Below are 8,914 nucleotides of genomic sequence, written 5' to 3' on the forward strand. Positions count from 1 at the left end.
GATTGCTGAGAACCCCGGAGGGAGAGGGCGGCTAGCACCTTGACAATGGCGTCATCTCGAGATGCTATCTTAACCGCCAACAATGGGCATAAAATCAAAATCAAAGAACAAAATTACATAAGAAATAAACAGAGAGGCTCAAAGACCAGGGTTCAAGCTCCCAGAACAGGCCCCACCTGCAGGGGGGAAGCTTCATAAGTGGTGAAGCACTGATGCAAGTGTCTCTCTTTCTCTCTCTCTCATCTTCCCCCTTCCCTCTCCCTGCCTCTAGGAAAAATTGGAAACTTCTTCAGTAAGAAGAAAATAAAGGCAAACTACAACACTGAAATGAAGCAGCATGGAATAAGCTGCCTCCGGCCACAGAGAGAACAAGTCCTTGTGTGGTGTATGCTCACAGAAACGCTTGACGTGGAGCTGGGGTGAGGCGACATTCTAACGATCTAAAGTAAGACGCGTTCTATAAAAAGTTTGGGGGGTCAGGTGGTAGCTCAGTGGGTTAAGCGCACATGGCACAAAGCTCAAGTCCCAGTGTAAGGATCCTGGTTCAAGCCCCCGGCTCCCCACCTGCAGGGGGTTCGCTTCACAGGCAGTGAAGCAGGTCGGCAAACATCTGTCTTTCTCTCCTGCTGTCTTCCCCTCCTCTCTCCATTTCTCTCTGTCCTATCCGACAACAACATCAATAGCAACGATAATAATAACCACAACAACCATAAAAACAACCAGGGTAACAAAAGGGGGAAAAATGGTGGTCCGGGAGGTGGCGCAGTGATAAAGCTTTGGACTCTCAAGCATGAGGTTCTGAGTTCGATCCCCGGCAACACATGTGCCAGAGCGATGTCTGGTTCTTTCTCTCTTCTCCTATCTTTCTCATTAATAAATAAATAAAATCTTTAAAAAAAAAAGGGGGGGGGGAAATGGCCTCCAGGAGCAGTGGATTCATAGCGCAGGCACTGAGCCCCAGCAATAACCCTGGAGGCAAAAAGAAAAAGAAAGTGCCTACTATTTTGGACTCTGAAAAAAAAAAAAAAGCCAGTATCATGGAGCTCACAGAGGTGGGAATATGCAATCAACTCAGGCAACAGAATCAAGAAGCCAGAGAGCCAGTGGTCGCCCCGGCCAGATGCTGAATCAAATGAGTTTGTAAGTGTTCTATTAAGACCAGCTGAATTTGTTTTCTCAGACAGACTGAGGATCCGGAGCACAACCTGCAGTAGCAGGGGCTGAGCCGGAAGCCTCAGGTGTGCAAGTCCCACGCTCCACCCGCTGCTACTTCCCCAGCTGTGGAGTTTACTTCAAGAAGCCGTTGATGGGCTGCTGAGAGACCTGCTCCTGGCCTGTGCTCTAGGTCACAGCATTGCATCACGACAAGGATCTCTGGCTTCTACAGAAAGAGGCTTAGCAGGCCCTTAAGCACTTACATGTAGACGTGTCATGATGTACATGTGGAAACCCTACGTCTAGGTGTGTACACCAAAAGGGCTGAAGATCGGACTCAAAGACACGTGTGGACCACAAAGTTCATGGCAGCGGCACTCACAGTCACCAGGACAGAAGAAGCCAAACGCTCTTCAGAGTGAACTAGACGGCCGGGGAAACGGCACAGCGGTTATGCAAAAGACTTTGTTTTTTAAAGATTGATTTATTTCTTTACGAGAGAGACAGAAGGAGACAGATTCGGAGCATCGTCCATGCAACGCCTGGCCTCACGACCTCATGGTTGAGAGCCTTAGCTGCTGTGGCACCTCCTGGGCCACACAAAAGAATTTCACCCCCGAGGCTCTGAGGTCCCGGGTTCAATCTCTGGCTCCACCATAAACCAGAACTAACAGTACTCTGGTTTTATTTTTAATAAAGTATTTTATTTATTATTTATTTTCCATTTTGTTGCCCTTGTTTTTTATTGTTGTTGTAGCTATTATTGTTGCCATCATTGTTGGATAGGACAGAGAGACATGGAGAGAGGAGGGGAAGACAGAGAGGGGGAGAGAAAGACAGACACCTGCAGACCTGCTTCACCGCCTGGGAAGCGACTCCCGTGCAGGTGGGGAGTTGGGGGCTTGAACCGGGATCCTTACAGTACTCTGGTTTTAAGGGGGGGGCAGATGGTGGCAGACCTGGTGGAGCACACACATCAAAGTGTGTAAGGACCCAGGTTCAAGCCCCTGGTCCCCACCTGCAGCGGGAAGCTTCGTGAGCGGTGAAGCAGGGCTGCAGGCTTCTCTGTCTCTCTCCCTCTCTGCCTCCCCTTGCCTCTCAATTTCTCTCTGTCTCTATCCAATAGTAAACAAAGACATAAAGAAATAGTTTTAAAAGCTAAATGAACTGGGATATATATATATATATATATATATATATATATATATACACACACACACAGGGGAACCTTCGCCTTAGGAAAGAGTGAAAGCAGCTGGGGAGCTGGTCCAGCAGAGGGAGCTCACGCCTTCCACGGAGGCCCTGGCCTCGATCCCTAGTACCCACACACAAAGCAGTAAAGACCAAAGCCTGGCCGATGCCCGTGATGTGGGTGCTGCTTGGTGTCTCTCCCAAAATGTGGAAGTAAAGTTGCACCAGGCAAGTGGCTCAGTGGCAGCGCCTGGCGAGGCTCGAGGTCTGCCCCCTGGCGCTGTATTAAACTGAGTAAATTAAAATAGAATGGCCTCCGGCTCTTTCTTAAATTCAATGTAATTTAAATTTTTATTGTTTGCCTCCAGGGTTTTTATTGTTTGCCTCCAGGGTTTATTGTTTGCCTCCAGGGTTTATTGTTTGCCTCGGTGTCTGCACCACGAATCCACTGAACCTGGAGGCTATTTCCCCCCTTTTTGTTGCCCTTGTTTTATCGTTGTTGTGGTTATTATTGTTATTGTTATTGATGCCATCGTCATTGTTGGATAGGACAGAGAGAAATGGAGAGAGGAGGGGAAGACAAGAGAGGGAGAGAAAGACAGACACCTGCCGACCTGCTTCACCGCCTGTGAAGCGACTCCCCTGCAGGTGGGGAGCCGGGGACTCGAACCGGGATCCTTACACTGGTCCTTGCGCTTTGGGCCACATGCGCTTAACCCGCTGCGCTACTGTAGCCTGAGCCTCCCCCCCCCCCATTCCCAGTGTTTTTACACCTAAGGGGCCGCCAGCCCTGAAGCTGAGACAGGCCTCCGGGGCCTCCAGGCACAGCCTCCTCTCTAGCCCCGGGCCTGGTGTGCCAAAGGCCCATGGGGCTCTCCAGGTGCCCCTGGCTGACGCAATCAGCTGACCCTTACCTGCCACAGCGGAGTGTGACACACGGAGAGGATCAGCGGGGCTGCCAGAAGGTGGGGTGACAGACCATCGAGGCCCAGCTCCAGGAAAAGGCGTGACTGTGACCCCAGAAGTCTGTGCCAGTCACATCTAGGGACAAAGGAAGTGGTCAGTTGGCTCCTCTCTGTGTGGCTCTACCTACATAACCGCTGCCTAGCTTCCTCCTTCTGAGGCTGGGGGGGGGGGGGCGCAGAAGACCCCGGGGACAGCTAGACAGGACCTGGGAGAACCTGGAGCCATTGCTCGTTTTTTTTTTTTTTTTGTCTCCAGGGTTATCGCTGGGTCTCAGTGCCTGCACCACGAATCCACTGCTCCTGGAGGCCATTTTTCCCCTTTTGTTGCCCTGTTTTTTGTTTTTTTAAAATTGTTGTTGTGGTTATTATTATTGTTGCTGTTGATGTCATTGTTGTTGGATAGGACAGAGAGAAATGGAGAGAGGAGAGGAAGACAGAGAGGGGGAGAGACAGACAGACACCTGCAGACCTGCTTCACCGCCTGGGAAGCGACTCCCCTGCAGGTGGGGAGCCGGGGGCTCGAATCAGGACCCTTATGCTGGGCCTTGCGCTTTGTGCCATGTGCGCTTAACCCACTGCACTACTGCCCAACTTCCTGTTTTTTTTTTCAAAGAATTTATTTATTTATTCCTGAGAGAGATAGGAGGAGAGAAAGAACCAGACATCACTCTGGTACACTCTGGTGCTGCCAGGGATCGAACTTGGGACCTCATGGTTAAGAATCCAACGCTTTATCCACTGCTCCACCTCCTGGACCACGAGCCATTGTTTTTGTTTGTTCACTGGTTTGTTTACCCAGAGCACTGCTCAGCACTGGCTTATGGTGGTGCTGGGGATTGAACCTGGGACCTTGAACCAGCCATGGATGGACCAGCCATGAAAGCCTTTCTGTACAGCCATCGTGCTATCTCCCCAGCCCTCCAGTCTCCTTCCACCCTTCTCTGCTTTGCCCTCTTCAGACAACACCTCTGGCCCAGTTTCTCCAGAGTTCCCGCTCATGGTGGGTTCCCCGACAGCTGTCTCCAGCGGTCCAGATGGGGGTGAACTCCCCGCTGGGTCACGGAGAACCGTGAAATGTCTTGGAGGTGGGGAGGTGAGCCACAGGAAATTAGAACCAAGAACAGACACAAAGGACACGAGGGTGTGTGTGTGTGTGTGTGTGTGTGTGTGTGTGTGTGTGTGGCGCTCAGTGGGTAGAGTGCATGCCCTCCCATACAGAAAGTCCTAGACCTGACCCCTGGCACCACATGGCAGCACCATGGACAGCACCAAGGCAGCTCTGGGGATGGCGGAGCCCTGCTTGGTGTCTCTCCTTCCCAACGAACATTAAATGCAGACTGGAGGGGGTCGGCGGTGGCGCAGCGGGTTAAGCGCATGTGGCGCAAAGCGCAGGGACCGGCGTAAGGATCCCGGTTCGAGCCCCCGGCTCCCCACCTGCAGGGGAGTCGCTTCACAGGCGGTGAAGCAGGTCTGCAGGTGTCTGTCTTTCTCTCCCCCTCTCTGTCTTCCCCTCCTCTCTCCATGTCTCTCTGTCCTATCCAACAACGAATTGCGTCAACAAGGGCAATAATAATAACCACAACGAAGCTACAACAAGGGCAACAAAAGGGGGAAAAAAAATGGCCTCCAGGAGCGGTGGATTCATGGTGCAGGCACCGAGCCCAGCAATAACCCTGGAGGAGGAAAGAAAAAAAGAAAATGCAGACTGGAGCTGGAGAGGCCGCTCAGCCGCCCACCACCTGAATGCGGCCCGGGGTTCATTCCCTGGCACCGTTTATTTCATTCTTTCTTCGTTTATCTATTTATTTTCCTCCAGGGTTGTCACCGGAGCTCGGTGCCTGCACTCGAACCCACCGATCCTGGAGGCCATTTCCTCCCCCCCCCCCCCCATTTTGTGTTACCCTTGTTGCTGTCATTATTGTTGTTCTCATTGCTGTCATTGTTGTTGGATAGGACTGAGAGAAACGGAGAGAGGAGGGGAAGACAGAGAGGGGGAGAGAAAGACAGACAGACACCTGCAGACCTGCTTCACCGGTCTTGAAACTTCCCCCCTGCAGGTGGGGACCCAGGCTTGAACCTTGCTCACTGTAACCTGTGCGCTCATCCAGGTGCGCCGCCGCCCAGCCCCTATTAAAAAAATTTGGTGGTGGTGGGGGGGGGGGAGTCGGCGGTGGCGCAGCGGGTTCAGCGCAGGTGGCGCAGGGACCGGCGTCAGGATCCCGGTTCGAGCCCCCGGCTCCCCACCTGCAGGGGAGTCGCTTCCCAGGCGGTGAAGCAGGTCTGCAGGTGTCTGTCTGTCTCTCCCCCTCTCTGTCTTCCCCTCCTCTCTCCATGTCTCTCTGTCCTATCCAACAACAACGACATCAATAACCACAACGATAATAACTACAACAAGGCCAACAGAAGGGAAGATAAATAAAAATAAAAAATGAATGATAACAATAAACTAACTAAATACATTTATTAAGACTCCCCCCCTCCCCCCCCCCCCCCCCCGCTACCGGCGTTATCGCGAGGCTTCATGCCCGCGCGACTCCGGGGGGCCGCGGCGGGAGGGGACGTGGTCTGCGGGGCTCCCCCGCGTTGTCTGCGAACCCCACAGCCCCGCCGAGCGAGTGTGGCCGTGCCCGAGACGCCCTCCGCCTCCGGATGCAGCCCGCGACCGTGCCGGCGCGGAGAACCCGCCGCAGACCGCCGACGGCCGCGAACCCGGGGCGCCGCACACCGCACGCCGGCCGGGCCGGGCCGGGCCGGGCCGGGGCGGGGCGGGGGAGCTGCAGCCCCGAGGGACGGAGCCCGGGGCCCCCAGCCGGCCCCAGGGGCCCCCCGCGCCCCGCACTCACCTCGGCCTGCTCGGCGCCCTGCGGATGCCCACCCGGCGCCGGGACACCCGAGCGGGGCGCTCGCCGCGCTGGGAGATGCTGCCGCCCGGTTTCCATGGAAACAGAGCGGCGCGGAGGCTCAGGGCGCCTGCGCGCGCGCGCGCGCGGGGCATGCTGGGAAGTGTGGTTTCTCCGCGGCGCGCCGGCTGCGGGAAGAACGGACGCAAGGTGGCGCCCGAGCGTCGCGCTGCCTCTGCGGCACCGGCATGCCCGTCCGGCCGCCGCTTTGCCCGACGCTGAGGGCGTGGGAGAGGCCGCCGGTGCCTGGCGGGCGGCTGGGTCTGAGCCCTTCCCGACGCCGACTCGACCCCAGAGAACCCGGATCCGGAACCCAGGACCCGGACCCCGGACCCTGAACTCTGGAACCCGGACCGGTAACCTGCAACTCGGACCCGGAACCTAGAACCTGGACCCCGGACCCTGGACTCTGGAACCCGGACCGGTAACCTGCAACTCGGACCCGGAACCTAGAACCTGGACCCCGGACCCTGGACTCTGGAACCCGGACCGGTAACCTGCAACTCGGACCCGGAACCTAGAACCTGGACCCCGGACCCTGGACTCTGGAACCCGGACCGGTAACCTGCAACTCGGACCCGGACCCTGGAACCCAGACCATTAATCTGTAACTCAGACCCAGAACCTGGAACTGGACCCCGGACCCTGAACTCTGGAACCCGGACCGGTAACCTGCAACTCGGACCCGGAACCTAGAACCTGGACCCCGGACGCTGGAACCCAGACCATTAATCTGTAACTCGGACCCAGAACCTGGAACTGGACCCCGGACCCTGAATTCTGGAACCTAGACAGCTAACCTGTAACTCGGACCCGGAACCTGGAACCCAGACAATTAATCTGTAACTCGGACCCAGAACCTAGAACTGGAACCTGGACCCTGGAACCCAGACTGTTAATCTGTAACTCGGACCTAGAACCTGGAACTGGAACCCGGACCCTGGACTCTGGAATCCAGACCGGTAACCTGCAACTCGGACCCGGACCCTGGAACCCGGACCATTAATCTGTAACTCAGACCCAGAACCTGGAACTGGACCCCGGACCCTGAACTCTGGAACCTAGACAGGTAACCTGTAACTCGGACCCGGAACCTGGACCCTGGAACCCTGACCATTAATCTGTAACTCAGACCCAGAACCTGGAACCGAGAACTGGAACCCGCATCCTGGAACCCAGACTGGTAACCTGTAACTCAGACCCGGAACCTGGACCCCGGGCCCTGGAACCCAGACTGATAACCTGTAACTCGGACCTGGAACCTAGACCCTGGAACTGGAACCTGGACCCCCGGATGCTGGAACCCAGGCCAGTAACCTATAATCCAGAACCTGGACCGCGGACATTGGAACCCAGACTGGTAATCTGTAACTCAGACCAGGAACCTGGAACCTGAAACCCGGGCTCCAACCTTGGAACCCAGACCGGTAACCTGTAACTCGGACCTGGAACCTGGACTTGGACCCTGGACCCAGATTTGGACCCTGGAACCAGTACTCAGACTCAGAAACCCAGACCCCAAACCCTGGAATCTGAATCCTGAACTCTGGAACCCAGACCCTGGAACTCGGACCCTGAACCCTGGAACCTGGACCCCAGACTCTGGAACCCAGACCCTGAGCCTTGGAACCCAGACCCTGGCACCTGGATCCAGAACCCTGGGACCCGGACTCCAGGCCTGGTGTCCCGCAAGGTTGTGAACTCAACACCCTGACCGCCAGCTCCCACCACCCGCCTTCCCGAGCCAGCCTGTGGGCTGAGGACCCAGAGACCAGGACTCCCATTCTCTCTCCTGCCCTTTCCCCCTCTGGGGGTGTCATGAGATGGACGGCCAAGTGTGGGCTGGGCAGCTTCCTGGAGGGTGTGTGTGTGTGTGTGTGCAGCTGTCAGCAGCCCAGGGGTCCCTCACTGGCCGACAGCCGCTCAAATAAGTGCCGGACCCCATAATGTAGAAGCGTGGTGACCCAAGAAACAAGGCAGAAGGGACCAAGAGCATTCTGGGGAAAGCACACACTTCACCGAGAGCAAGGCCTGGCTTTGAGCCCCTAGCACCCCATGGGAGCAGCTACCCCAGGGGGAGCCTCCTGAAAGGTGGGGTGGGGCTGTGGCGTCTCTCCTCTCCTCTCTATCTGAAATGAAAGGGAGAAAGTGCACCAGAGTGGTAGAACTGTGCAGGAGTGTGTGCGCACTCTCTCTCTGTCTCTCTCTGTCTCTCTCTCTCTCTCTCTCTCTCTCACACACACACACACACGCACACACACACACCTGGCAGGTTTTTTTTTTTTTTTAAAGTGTGACGGGAGATAGCAGTAACGGTTATGCAAGGAGACTTTCATGCCTGAGGCTCCAGAGTCCCAGGTTCAATGTCCCACACCACCATAAATCAGAGCTGAGCAGTGCGCTGGTAAAAAAATAAATAAATAAATAAATAAATAAATAAATAAATAAATAAATAAATAAAAGGCTGGAGACAGCATGATGGTCCTGCAAAACCTTTCGTGCCTGGAATCTTGAGGTCCTGGGTTCAATCCCCTTGACCCACCATAAGCCAAAGCTGAGCAGGGCTCTAGGAAGAACAAACAAATGACCAGTTCCTATGACTCTCCAGTGGGCGGAGAACTTGCAGGTCTAGTCAGGGAATATGACCTTCCAGGAGGGAGTGTAACCTCTGATTTTCACCTCTCTCAGATTCTAGATCATGGG

This window comes from Erinaceus europaeus, chromosome 17 (assembly GCF_950295315.1).
Source record: "Erinaceus europaeus chromosome 17, mEriEur2.1, whole genome shotgun sequence".
NCBI lineage: Eukaryota > Metazoa > Chordata > Mammalia > Eulipotyphla > Erinaceidae > Erinaceus > Erinaceus europaeus.